This window comes from Lepisosteus oculatus, chromosome 16 (assembly GCF_040954835.1).
Source record: "Lepisosteus oculatus isolate fLepOcu1 chromosome 16, fLepOcu1.hap2, whole genome shotgun sequence".
NCBI classification, from domain to species: domain Eukaryota; kingdom Metazoa; phylum Chordata; class Actinopteri; order Semionotiformes; family Lepisosteidae; genus Lepisosteus; species Lepisosteus oculatus.
The window spans coordinates 19369544-19382602 of NC_090711.1; the positions used below are offsets into that span (position 1 = coordinate 19369544).

At 53.7% G+C, this 13059-nt stretch overlaps 1 non-coding gene and 1 pseudogene across 1 annotated transcript; both read left to right on the forward strand.

The window, feature by feature from the left end:
- Nucleotides 1-6470: 6470 nt before the first annotated feature.
- Nucleotides 6471-6642, forward strand: LOC138223511 (U2 spliceosomal RNA; annotated as a pseudogene).
- A 5505-nt stretch (nucleotides 6643-12147) lies between these two features.
- LOC138223507 (U2 spliceosomal RNA) lies at nucleotides 12148-12335 on the forward strand. The gene has a single exon (XR_011181919.1). It is a non-coding gene; the product is annotated as a U2 spliceosomal RNA (small nuclear RNA).
- The last annotated feature ends 724 nt before the right edge of the window (nucleotides 12336-13059 follow it).

Below are 13059 nucleotides of genomic sequence, written 5' to 3' on the forward strand. Positions count from 1 at the left end.
GGAGAAGAAGGGCGGAAGGAACGGGAGCAGCAGAAGGAGGTGCGCCAGGTAGAAGAGGATGGCGAACAACCGGGAACATCATGGGGATCGGACGTCGAGCAGCTGGAAACATCGCGGGGATCGGACGGCGAACAACCGGGAACACCGTGGGGAGCAGACGGAGAGGCCGGAACCTGGGCAGAGGTGGTGAAGAAAGGACGTGTGTGTCCGTGTATGTGTGTGTCCGTCCCCGTCCTCCATCCCTGTCCTTGCAGACGGGCCCTTTTGACAGCTGGGTGTTTTCCCTCCAAAAAACTTAGTATATCCACCTTTCTTTCTTTTTATCGGCAGGCAGGCCTGTGTGCGTGCGCGCGTGTCCCCATCCCTCCCTCCCGAGAGAGAGCTGCCCCTTGCCTCTGCCCGCAGGTGCTGGTGCTCAGCTTTCGCTTGCAGCTGGTTGGGCACAGCTGCTGCTGGTGGGAGGGGCCTAAGCTAAGGAGGCCGGGCGGCTGGCGCCCCCTGCGGCTGCGGTCATTGTCGGGCCGTTGCCAGAAGATCAAAGAGTAGGGCCCCCGCCTGGGACTGGCAGGAAGGCAGGCAGGCAAGAGAGAGGGGGAGCAGAGTCCGGCGGCAGGCCTCTGACTGCAGTGAGGCTGGCAGCTGCGCGGGTCCCGGGCTCCAGAGTAGTCGGCCTGCACCACTGTGCGCCAGCGGAACACCCGCGTGTCAGTCTGGGCCTTTGGGGGCATCGCTTCTTGGCCTTACGTGGCCTGACCACAGCTTGGGCTCTGAGCCGAAAGAGGGAGAGGGTGGACGGCGCGGCTTTTTCAAGCGACGGCGATTTTTTCTTCGTGGCGGAAAGGATTCCGGCCACACTACGCAGAATGGAGAGGACTTCAAGCAAGACTGCAAGACCAAGGCATACCGTGCGATTCGTGTTGTGAGAGGAGGCTTCAGACAAAGAATTTGCTAAGAGACGCTTTCGAGGATGATGTCCTTTTCAAGCATCTGCCTTTGCAGCCAGAAGATGTCTATTGCCTCCAGGACTTCCCAGTTAAAAAGATTTTTGATCTGTCACTTTATTCCGCGGAACAGTGCACGAAAGTGTGGTCCATATTGGCTGCTTGCAGGCAAGAAGAACCTTTTGTCCATTTTTATCTTGAGCCTTTGTTTGCATGTGAGTTAAGACCCATATGGGTCCATATGCACAACCCATTTACCCCAGAAGCAGACATTGTTAACTTTCTCAAAAGATTTGTTGACGTACAGGATACAGGAGTAAAAGTGGTGGACAGGAAGAGAGTCTGGAATGGGAAATGGAAGTTTCTAGTACGCTTCAGAGCAGACCCCAGTGCAGAGGATGGGCTCTTGCACCCCCCTGCATCTTTCCCAATCGCAGCTAATACAGGTTACCTGTACTACACAGATCAGCCCTTTGCAGAGGGGCCACTACGCTGGTGACTGCGAAGCTGAGTTTTGCCAAAGATGCGGTACTGTGGGGCACAGCACCTTGATGTGCAGAGCTGAGCCAAAGTGTAATCTGTGCGGGGTTTCTGGGCACATCTACAGGGCATGCCCGAAAAGAGCAAGAAGTTTCGCAGGCGTGACGGGCAGCACATCGGTAGCACGTTCACCTTAGCTCATCTTGCAGAAGATATGGCTGCTGTGCCAGCAGAGAGACTGACACCGGTGTCACTGGTCCCGGACACTGTCGAGGAGGAGATGGAACAAGGACACAAGAAAACGGACCATAGACAGACGACAACAGCACCTACCTCAGCAGAAGATCACCACGGCCAAGAAGAAACTGAGGTCCCGGTGGGCGCAGAGGAGGAACATGGGGTCTCGCTCACTCCGCTAGAACACCTGAGAGCGTTAGCAGAGGAATCAAACCTGTCCTCTGCGGAGAAAGAAGGGTTAAACTGGGGAGACAGCGTGGAAGAAGCGGAGGCCATGGATACCATCCTTGCCAAGAAAGGTGGGAAAAGAAAGGCGGGAAAAGAAAGGCGGGAAAAGAAAGGCAGAAAGCCAAACACCCTCCTTAGTGAAGAAACCGGGTAAAGACCCCCTAGAATTTTTTGAGTCGATGGCCATAGATCCGCTGTCTCAGTCTGAGTTTCCACTGCTAGGATCGGAGGGTGAGGTAGGTGGTGTGGGAGACCCCCCCCCCTTACGGCGCAACTGGGAATGTCCCCGGGATCTGTCATTCCAGAAACAGAGATGACCCTGATCTCGGCAGAAGCCCCAGAAGAACACATGCAACCACGTGTCACCCTGCGGAGAGAAGAGCCTGGAGTCCATATATTTGCAGAAGTACCCTTGAAATTTAAGATGTTCTGTAAATGGGACGAAAAGGACAACAAAATAGTCTGGCCTAAGACCTTTAATGAGCAAATGCTATCTCGGGTGGGGATTGTGGTGCAGTGTGGGCACTCCGGTGAGGAGATTACAACTCTTGAGGTAAAGGGATGCAATCAGACAGACGCTGCCAACAAGAAGATACTGCTGGGTGACTTGGTTAAAGAATGGATTGCGGATAACGGAGAATTTAAAGAGATGTACGAGATTGGGGTACAAAGACATCCAAACAATGTGTTGAAGACTCTGGAAGTTCTGGCGCAGTTCTTGGAGCTCTGCGCCTGGAAGAATGGAAATGTGCAGTACCCATCCCGGGCGTCAAGCTTCCGACGAGTGGCGAAGGCGCTGGTGGGAGTGACAGTCGGCTGTAAACGGACAGGAGGTAAAATAGATGGACTGTACTTACAGGGACAAAGAGAGGCATCAGTGCGTCAAGCATACATGGATCTGATGCCAATGGTGCGCCAGCACTTTGAGTCTCTGTAATATCCCCAATTTTGAAAATACTAACATTAAACATTCAGGGATTAAGGAATTTAGTAAAGAGGACGGCCTTTTTTTCCTACCTGAAAACCATGGCTTTTGACATCTGTTTGGTGCAGGAAGTCCACCTAAAAGATGAAAGAGACGTCATACAGTTTACTCGTGAGTGGGACAGAGGGGACTCTAGATGGAATATCGGAGGCGTTCACTCCTTGGGAGTTGGAATTTTATTTGGTAACCTTGATTTTATAGTGGAAAAATGCGTGAATGTAGTGCCTGGGAGAGTGTTATATCTAGATATCTGTTTGGGTGAGAATTGCTTTCGGTGTGTATGCGTGTACACCCCAGGAATGATGTCTTTACGGCCAGACTTTTTAAGACCTACACCCTGTTTGCCTTACCAATAAAAAGATCATCACAGGAGGGGACTTAAACGTGGACCTGCAAGATAAGAAGGATCCAGAAGCAAAACAGCTTAACCTTCTTTTAGCACAGTTCGGACTGTTCGACTGCACCTACCGGATCCAAAAGGAGAAAGCAGAGGCCACGTGGAGGAACGCCCAAGGTACTGTAAAGCGCCTCGATTATGTATTCGCCTCACTGGATGTACCCTTTGAGAAGGTGGTGGTACAGCCGGTAGGTTTCTCTGACCATGCCCTAGTGGAGGCCCATTTTCCACATTTAAAGAACCAGTTCGGGCGCGGGGTGTGGAAGCTAAATACGGAGAACTTAAGAGAACACGAATACGTCAGGTTAATGAGGCTTAAATTGCAAAAGTGGTGGAAGGAGAGGAAGCAGGGAACCCCCCTGATTGACTGGTGGGAACAATTAAAAAAGAAAATTAGATAAGAGTCTAGAATTTATTGCCAAGCAAGACTCAAACATGAATGGCAGAAAGGCAGGGCGTTACAGGAAAAGTTAAATACCTTATTTTCCCAGTGTAATAAAGACATGCCAGTGTGCCCTGAAGATATTGTAGCAGCTAAAGCACGAGCAGAAGGCAAAGAGCTACCTGTTCAGAGCCCACGTGCAGTTCATACAAACTCACGAAACATGCTCTAGTTTTTTCTTCCGACAAATACGTCAGAGACAGAAACGTAGAGTGATGGCTGGCATTCAGACCTCGGAAGGGAAAATCGTAACTAGCAGTGAATAGATGCTAGAAACTGTGAGACGCTTTTACCAATGTCTTTTCTCCTTAAAGTCGGTGGACGAGGCCATGGGGGCAAGGCTGCTAAGCAATATTACAGTACAGATTCCTGTTGAAGCTCAAGAACAACTAGAGGCTCCTATGAGTTTACAGGAACTTGGCGACGCCTTGCTCGGCATGAAGACTGGCAAGGTTCCAGGTAAAGATGGGCTACCAGCCGAATTTTATCGTACGTTTCGGGACATCATAGGGCCAATTTTACTTCAAGTGACGGAGGAAATCTTTCGCAGAAGGACTATGTGTGAGTCAATGAGGGAGGGAATCCTCACACTGTTGTATAAAAAAGGGCCTGCAACGGACCTTAAAAACTGGAGGCCGCTACAAATGTGTGTGGACTATAAACTGATTGCTAAAGTGCTGGTAAACCGCTTGAAGGGGGTTCTAACCCATGTGATCGGTTGGGACCAAATCTGCGGGGTTCGAGGTCGGCGTGCCAGCTGGACCGTCCAACTACTGCAGGACGTGATAGCGTGGTCTGAAAACAGGAACGTCCTGTTACTGATCGCCAGCTTGGACCTAGAGAAAGCATTTGATAATTTTTCACACACCTTCATCTGGAGGATAATGAAGAAGATGGGGTTCGGCCCCGTTATGCTGGGCTGGTTAAAAATATTATATTCACAAGTTGGCAGTAGAGTACTAGTAAACGGGCACCTGGGTGGCTGATCCACCAAGAGTCCGGAGTGTGTCAGGGTTGCCCCCTGTTGTCCCCATTACTTTTCGCACTGTATATGGAGCCTTATGCGCGGGCAGTCCAGAAGGAACCATCCATCGACGGGATCCTGGTACCTGGGAGTGGAGGGAAAAGAGTTAAGGTGGCATTATATGCTGACGACGTTACCTTATTCCTCAGCTCTTACCTTAGCTTACAGACAGCTTTAGACGTCTTCGAGAATTTCTCCCTCACGTCAGGTGCAAAGCTTAACAAAAGAAAAAGTCAGATCAAGCTTTTCGGGCCTTGGAAAGAACAACTAGGACTGGCACATGGACTAGACATCTGTCAAGGGCCTCTTAAGATCCTGGGGGTGTTATTTACGGGACAGGATGCTGCCTGGTGCAATTGGTCCCAAAGGCTTGAGAAGGCCCGGCTGCAGTTGACGCACTGGAAGAACAAGAAGCTGTCCTTTGTAGGTAAAGTGCTGATCCTGAAGGTGGTGTTTTTGCCTGTGTTGGTTTACCTGGCTTCGGTGTATCCCATGCCTGCGCGTTTCAACAGATATCTAGTAAGGGAGGTTTTTAAGTTCACATGGGGGGGGGGGGGAAATATGAGTATGTGCGCAGAGTTGACATGTATCGCTCGGTAGAAGAAGGCGGACAGGGAGTTCCCAACTTCCCCGCAAAACTAAATTGGATCTACGTGTCTGGCTTGTGTATAGCTCTGCATTCCCCAGTCTCACATCCCTTTCAGTATTTTGTCAGGTTCTGGCTATCAAGCCACGTGCACAGCCTGGCCCAATGGTCCAACAAGTTGCCTCATGGAAACGACCTACCATGGCACTACCGACACGCGGCACACTGGCTGACGCACCCTGAGCTCAAAGACCACCAGACTCTGCTTAACCACAGACGGCTCTACACTGCAATAACCCAAGGTGAAGGTCTGGCGGTGAGTTCAGCCTAGTGGACTACAGCACCACCTAATGGACTTGAACTGGCTGTCTGCTTGGGGGCGTCTGGCAGTCCGAGAGGTCTTGTTTAAACACAAACTGACAAAGCAGCAGGAATGTCCAAGAGCCGGGGGTCACGTTGTGGAATCGATCAGCCATGTGTTTTGGGACTGTAATTTCACACCGTTCACTTGGAACAAATGTGAATCCTTGTCTGCTAGTCTATCCCCCACTTTCCGTGTGTTCCCTGCAGTCGTATTATATGGGATGAAGGTGGGAGGCAGGACAAACACCAAGAGTTTTATGTTATGGCTGCTAATTAGTTTAATTAAGTTTGAGTTATGGAATTCAAGGAATTTGTTAGTCAAGAGAGGAACTGTTGGTACAGTAGATGGATTATACAGACGGCTTTTATGGAATTTAAGAGGGTTGGTATAAGGGGATATAAAAAGATGGGGTTTCCATGCCGCAAAGGAAAAGTGGAAATCCATAGCGGACATTTGGGAGTGGAAATAGCTCAAAACCTTTAATTTCCTTGTAGTTTCTGTAAATAAGACTGTTGGGGAGACTTTGAGGGCGGGTACCTAATTTGCATAAAGGGTCATGTAAAATAGGGCTTGAGTTGTTAATTGTTTTGTGTTTTTCCAAGTATGTTGCTCATTTTATGTACGCATATCTGGTTTTGAATTTAATTGTGCGGTTGTTTTTGTGCGAGGGAAGAATTGTGATGGGGCGGGTTGTGTTTTTATAAGGGATGGGATTATGATACTTCTTGATTTAGCTGTGTAGTAGTTTTGTCACTGTCTGTGTTTGTAAGTTCATGTATTTGAAGTTTTATTTTGCATTTTGTAATAATAAAAAATCTGTTCTTATCAGTTTAATATCTGATACGTCCCCCCACATATTAAACGGATATTTGGAACAGGGAGCTGGATCAGGAGCTTGCTCCGTCCTCTCCACGCATCGGCCCGGTATTGCAGCGCCTCCGGGAGTGGTGCACCACCTTCTCTCAGCGGTGAAAAGACAGACGTAGCTAGCGAGCAAGCAAGTGGGGTGGACTGGAGCTCCTTCTTCTCTGGTCTCATCTCTCGTCCATCCGTGTGTCTGTCTCTCTCTCTCCCCTTCCCCGTCTCCATGCTCCCCCTGTGCACTTTCCCGCGTCTCGACTCTCTCGGCAAGCAGGCCGGCCCCCTTTTTGGTGTGTGTCCCTGTCCCTGCAGGCGGGCCCCTTTCGACAGCCGGGCGTTTTCCCTACAAAAAATTTAGTATATCCACCTTTTCTTTCTTTTTTTTCAGCTGGCAGGCGTGTGTGCATGCACGCGCGTGTGTTCCCTTCCCTCCCGAGAGAGAGCTGCCCCTTGCCTCTGCCTGCAGGTGCTGGCAGTCCGCTTTCGCTTGCAGCCGGTTGGGCACAGCTGCTGCCGGTGGGAGGGGCCTAAGCTAAGGAGGCCGGGCGGCTGGCGCCCCCTGCGGCTGCGGTCATTGTCGGGCCGTTGACAGAAGATCAAAGAGTAGGGCCCCCGCCCGGGACTGGCAGGAAGGCAGGCGGGCAGGCAAGAGAGAGGGGGAGCAGAGTCCGGCGGCAGGCCTCTGGCTGCAGGGAGGCCGGCAGCTGCGCGGGTCCCAGGCTCCAGAGGAGTCGGCCTGCGCCACTGTGCGCCAGCGGAACGCCCGCGAGTCGGTCCACGCCTTTGGGGGCATCGCTTCTCGGCCTTTTGGCTAGATCAAAGGTCGAGGGAGAGAGAGAGTGGAGGACACCTACAGAGAGGACAACACCTCTTGGAATACCAGTGGACGGAACCCGGATTGTTTTGGACTTTGCCTTTGGATCACAGACTTTGGACTTGTTGCACGGAGGGGTGAGTGGGCTGCGAATCCCGGGGAACCGAGGAGGGCCGGGAAGGAGCCGAGCGTGAAATGGACCATCCAGTTCAATTGGAGGGCGGAAACGGAGATGCCTGGGAGAGAAGATTTAGAGGATAAGATTTTGTTCCACCTGTTGGGGATTAGCGTCGCAGAGCTGAAATGTGTGCAGGGGAATCGGGCACAGAAGTTCCTGGACGCCACCTTTGTGAGTGCAGACATCTACAGGAAGGCAGTGAAGAAGTCAACAAGCCATCAATAATAGGAAGATGCGTGAGTATAAGTGCGGCGGTTTGCAGGGTGATAATAAGCGGTGGGTGGTGGTGCATATGTTTGAGCCGTTTATCACTGATGCTAACGTCACGACGTTCCTCTGTCAGTACGTCGATGCGTGCAGCGGGCCTAATGTCATTCAGGATACCCGGAGAGTCTGGACCGGCAAAAGGAGATATGAAGTCGATGGCTTTGCCCACCCACCGGGCACTTTCGCCATCGGCTCAGGTAGGGGGTATTTGTATTACTGGAACCAGCCGGGGTTCTGTCGGAAGTGTCGTGGGTTCGGACACCGAGAGGGGATGTGCAACGTAACGGAGTGTGGACGGTGCCAGTCCCGGCAGCACACAACACGGAACTGCAACATCAAGGAGTGCTCCCTGTGCGGCAACACGGGGCACTTGTACCGGCAGTGCGTGAAAAGAAGTGCTGATTTTAACAGGGCGGAGCACGAGGGTGTAAGGCTGGCAGGAGAAGACAGGGAGGGTGAGGAGCAGCCGGTGAGCAGCAGTGCCCCTGGTGGAGGAGAAGAGGAAAAGGGAGGACAACAGCAACCGGTGGAAGAAGAGCGGCAGGAGGAGAGGGAGGACGAACAGCCGGAACATCACGGGAGGCCGAGGACAACGAGGGAAGCTGGGCATTGGTGGTGAAGTCGGGGCGCCGCCCGAAGGGGAGGGGAGCGCCGGCGGCACCAACACCAGCAGTGGAGGAGAAGGTGGTGCCCCTACAGGGCAAGAGGGCGAGGAAGATGAAGAAGCGTGTGGGGGAGAAACAGCCACGGCAGGAGACCCAGGAGAAGAAGACAGTCGAGGGGGAAGACGTGGAAGAAGAAAAAGCCGAGGTAGGGGGCCCTGAGAGGATGGAAGAGGAGGCAGGGCACCTGACCACCTTGAGCGACTCGGAGACCGACACGGATGGAGAGTCCCTCCCCGCTGGACAAGGATCAGGACCAATATCGATGTCCTCCTCGGTCGTACCGACCATGACGGAGGACGGCAGCCCGGTGGTTACCTGCCAGCCAGACACGCCCACCCCAGAGCAAGAGCCCCAGGACAGCCCCTATGAATTCAGATACATGTCCACTGAGGACTCTTCAGTGAGTACAGCAGGGACAGCAAGCTCCCCCGAGCAAAGCCCCGGGTAAGCATTGGAGAATGACGCCAACCCTCAGGACCCGCCATGACCCTTGCGGCGGCAACGGTCAATGTGAGGGGTTTGAGGAAGCAGTTTGAGAGTGGCAGTTTTTCGATACCTGTCTCAGAGGCACCTGGACATGGTCTTCCTGCAGGAAGTCCACCTTAAGGACCCCAACGACACGAGGACCTTTTGGAGGAAGTGGAGGAAGGGTCCTTCGTGGTGGAGCGTCAGAGGGGTGAACTCCACCGGCGTCGGCATCTTGTGTGGCTCGCCAGGTTTCATCGTCCAGTCGGTCAGCTCAGCAATCCCCGGACGTCTGCTGGTGGTGGACGGGATCTGGAGGAAAACCAAGATCAGCTTAATCAGTGCGTATGTCCCAGCAGACAGACGTCAGCAGGGTGCTTTCCTGAAAGACCTGGAGCCCCTGCTGTATACCAACAGGGAGCTGATCGTGGGCAGCGATTTTAACATCAACCTGGGAGACTCACACGGCCAGGGAGTTCATCTCTTGAGGTCCTTGATTGAAGACTTCGGACTTCGAGACGGGTTTCGGAATGTTGCACACCACACATGGGACAACAGAAGAGGGATCTTCCAGCGTCTGGACTACATCCTCTCTACTGTAAAGTGGAAAGTTTTGAGCAGGCAAGTGACCCCCACCTGGTTCTCGGACCATCGGCTGCCGTCGGTCTCTTTTGGTGTTGAGGACCTGGGCTTCCAGGCTGGGTACTGGAAGCTGAACAGACAAGTTCGGCAGGAGGCGAGATATCGAAAGAAGATCGAGTCAGTGCTGAAGGACTTTGAGAAGAGGAGGGAGCTCTTCAGCTCCTCGGTGCACTGGTGGGCATCGTGTAAGATGACTCTCGCGACGGTCACCAAGCGTTACTGCTGGATCCGGCGGAGTCTGGAGGAACGCCAGTGTGCCCATCTTCAAGAAGAACTCGAGGCACTGTATGAGCAGCTGCTGAACCAGGGGGGCGCCTTTGCCGGCAAAAGGATTGTAAACGTCAGAAGCCTGCTCAGAGACCAGTGGCTGCAGAGAGCGAAGGACTTTTTCAGACTGCGGGGGGTGTGGAGAGAAGGGGAAGAACGATGCTCGCCCCAGTTCTTTGGCGCTGTGAGGAGACGTCAGGAGCGGAGTCTCTTCGAAAGCATCCAGCGTGAAGACAGGACTGCAGCCACAGACATACCCGGGATGTTAGAGTGCGCCACAGGTTTCTACACGTCTCTGTTTCAGGAGAAGGAGATCGACTCCAGCATCAGGAAGAAGGTCCTGGAAGGTGTGGAGAGGGTGGTGGACGACACCTCCACCCTGGTCGGGCCAGTGTCAGAACTGAAAAAAGCAATGCTCGGATTGAAGAAGGGCACTGTCCCTGGCATTGACGGACTACCAACGGAGTTCTACTGCACCTTCTGGAGTCATCTGGAGCCCTTCTTGGTGCAGGTCTTCAATGAAGCCCTGAACAGTGATGGTCTGGGCCTCTCCATGAGGACCAGGGTCATCTCGCTGATCCACAAAGGCGGAGACAAGGCAGACCTGGGGAACTGGAGGCCGATCCAGCTTCTGTGCACGGACTATAAGATCTTGGCCAGGGTGCTGGGCAGCCGCCTGAGAACGGTGATACCGGAGCTGGTTGGGGCGGACCAGACGTGGCGTGGCAGGCCGGAAGATCAGCTGGAACCTTCAGCTGATCCGGGACACCATCGCCTGGGTTGAGGATAGAGGCCTGCCGCTCGTGCTGGTGAGCCTGGACCAGGCAAAGGCGTTCGACCGGGTCCACCATGGAATCCTGTGGGCACTCCTGCGGAGGAAGGGTCTGCCTGACAGCTTTGTCAGGTGGATCAAGGCGCTATACACCGGTGCGAAATCCTGGGTATGTGTGAACGGAGCAGTAGGGAGGAGCATCCCAGTAAGATGTGGTGTGCGACAGGGCTGTCCACTGTCACTTTTGCTGTACGTCACTTACCTTGAACTCCTGCTGGACCAGCTGCAGAGGGACACTACAGTTAAAGGAATACTGAATCGCGCCAAGAGCCTGGTGAAACTGTTTGGAGCCTGGTCATACAAGCCGCAGATCGTCGGGGAACTGACAGGGACGATGGACCCGGTGAAAGTCTTGGGGGTCCTCTTTCACACCTCGGACCCCTCGGGCTTGAACTGGGAGGCCAGGTTCCGGAAAGTCAACCAGAAGCTGGGCCTTTGGCAGCGACGACAACTAACATGGATCGGAAAGGCGCTGGTGCTGAAGGTGGAAATCCTACCCCTTCTGCTCCACCTGGCAGTAGTATACCCCCTACCTGCGAGGAAAAGGAAGGAACTTGCACGAGCCGTCTTTACTTTCGTGTGGGGGCACTCGTACGAGCACATCCGAAGGATGGACATGTGCAGGCCCGTCGAAGATGGTGGCAGGGGGATTCTGGACCTCCCAACAAAGCTGGACTGCGCCTTCGTGGCAAGCCTGTGCGTCGTCTTGCACAGCAACCCGCCTCATCTGTGCAGCCGTTTCGTGAGCCTCTGGCTCTCGGCGCACATGCGACACCTGGCCGTCTTGACAGACACGACCCCGAAGGCCGAGCGACTCCCGCTGCACTACCACCACACAGTGCAGTGGCTGCGGGCACACCCAGAGGCACGGGACGATACAACATTGCTGAGCCACAGAGAACCATACAAAACTGTCATGGAGGACAGGCCAGTGATCCTGGGTGTGCCCAGGGAAACCTGGCAGCAGGCTTAACCTAAGGGCCTGGACAACAAACTAAAGGACAGATGGGGTCAGATGGCAGTCATGCATTCGCATGGCCTGTCCAGGCAGAGCCAGTGCCCGAGACAAGGCTGCACAGCAGAAGAAACGGTACATAACGTCTTCTGGGAGTGTGGGTTCGCACAGAAGGTGTGGATGTCCAGCCAACACCTCTTCAAGCAGGTGGGTTTGGAATTCCCCTTGTCGCTCGCACTGGTGATTAAAGGAGTGCCCGGTTCCAGAAGATGGAATGCACGCTTTCTCCTCTGGTTGCTGATCAGCCTAATCAAGCTCTGTGTGTGGGATGCACGGACAGAGCTGGTTAGGCATAACATCGAGACACCAGTCCCAGGCATCCTCCAGAAAGTCAAAAGGGACTTCGCCAGGAGAACCCAGTGGGACATCAAACGCTGGGGATTCGCAACAGCCAAGGAACGCTGGAAGGACTTGATCACGTGGTGTTAAAGGTGGTGGGTAGAATAAAAATTTAAGCACAGTTTTTGTACTGTTTTCTAATAAAAACAAAAAAATGTTCTTATCAGTTTAATATCTGAGACATACCCCATCGGGGGACCACATATTAAACGGATTTTTGGAACAGGGAGCTGGATCAGGAGCTTGCTCCGTCCTCTCCACGCATCGGCCCGGTATTGCAGCGCCTCCAGGAGCGGTGCACCACCTTCTCTCAGCGGTGAAAAGACAGACGTAGCTAGCAAGCAAGCAAGCAAGCAAGCAAGCGAGGTGGACTGGAGCTCCTTCTTCTCCGGTCTCATCTCTCGACCATCTGTGTGTCTCTGTCTGTCTCTCTCTCCCCCTCCACGTCTCCGTTCCCGTGCTCCCTCTGTGCACTTTCCCGCGTCTCGGCAAGCAGGCCGGCCCCCTTTTCGGCTCCTGTGCATTTTCCCTCCAAAAAACTTAGTATATCCACCTTTTCTTTTTTTTTCGGCAAGCAGGCGTGTGTGCGTGCGCGCGTCCCCGTCCCTCCCTCCTGAGAAAGAGCTGCCCCTTGCCTCTGCCCGCAGGTGCTGGCGGTCCGCTTTCACTTGCAGCTGGTTGGGCACAGCTGCTGCCGGTGGGAGGGGCCTTAGCTAAGGAGGCTGGGAGCTGGCGCACCCTCCGGCGGCGGTCGTTGTCGGGCCGTTGACAGAAGATCAAAGAGCAGGGCCCCCGCCCGGGACTGGCAGGAAGGCAGGCAGGCAAGAGAGGCGGAGCAGAGTCCGGCTGCAGGAAGGCCAGCAGCTGCGCGGGTCCCGGGCTCCAGCGGAGTCGGCCTGCGCCAATGTGCGCCAGCAGAACGCCCGCATGTCGGTCCATGCCTTTGGGGGCATCGCTTCTCAGCCTTTTGGCTAAGATCTTCTGATACGTGGCCTGACCGCGGTCAGAAAACCCCCAAAAGGACGAGAAG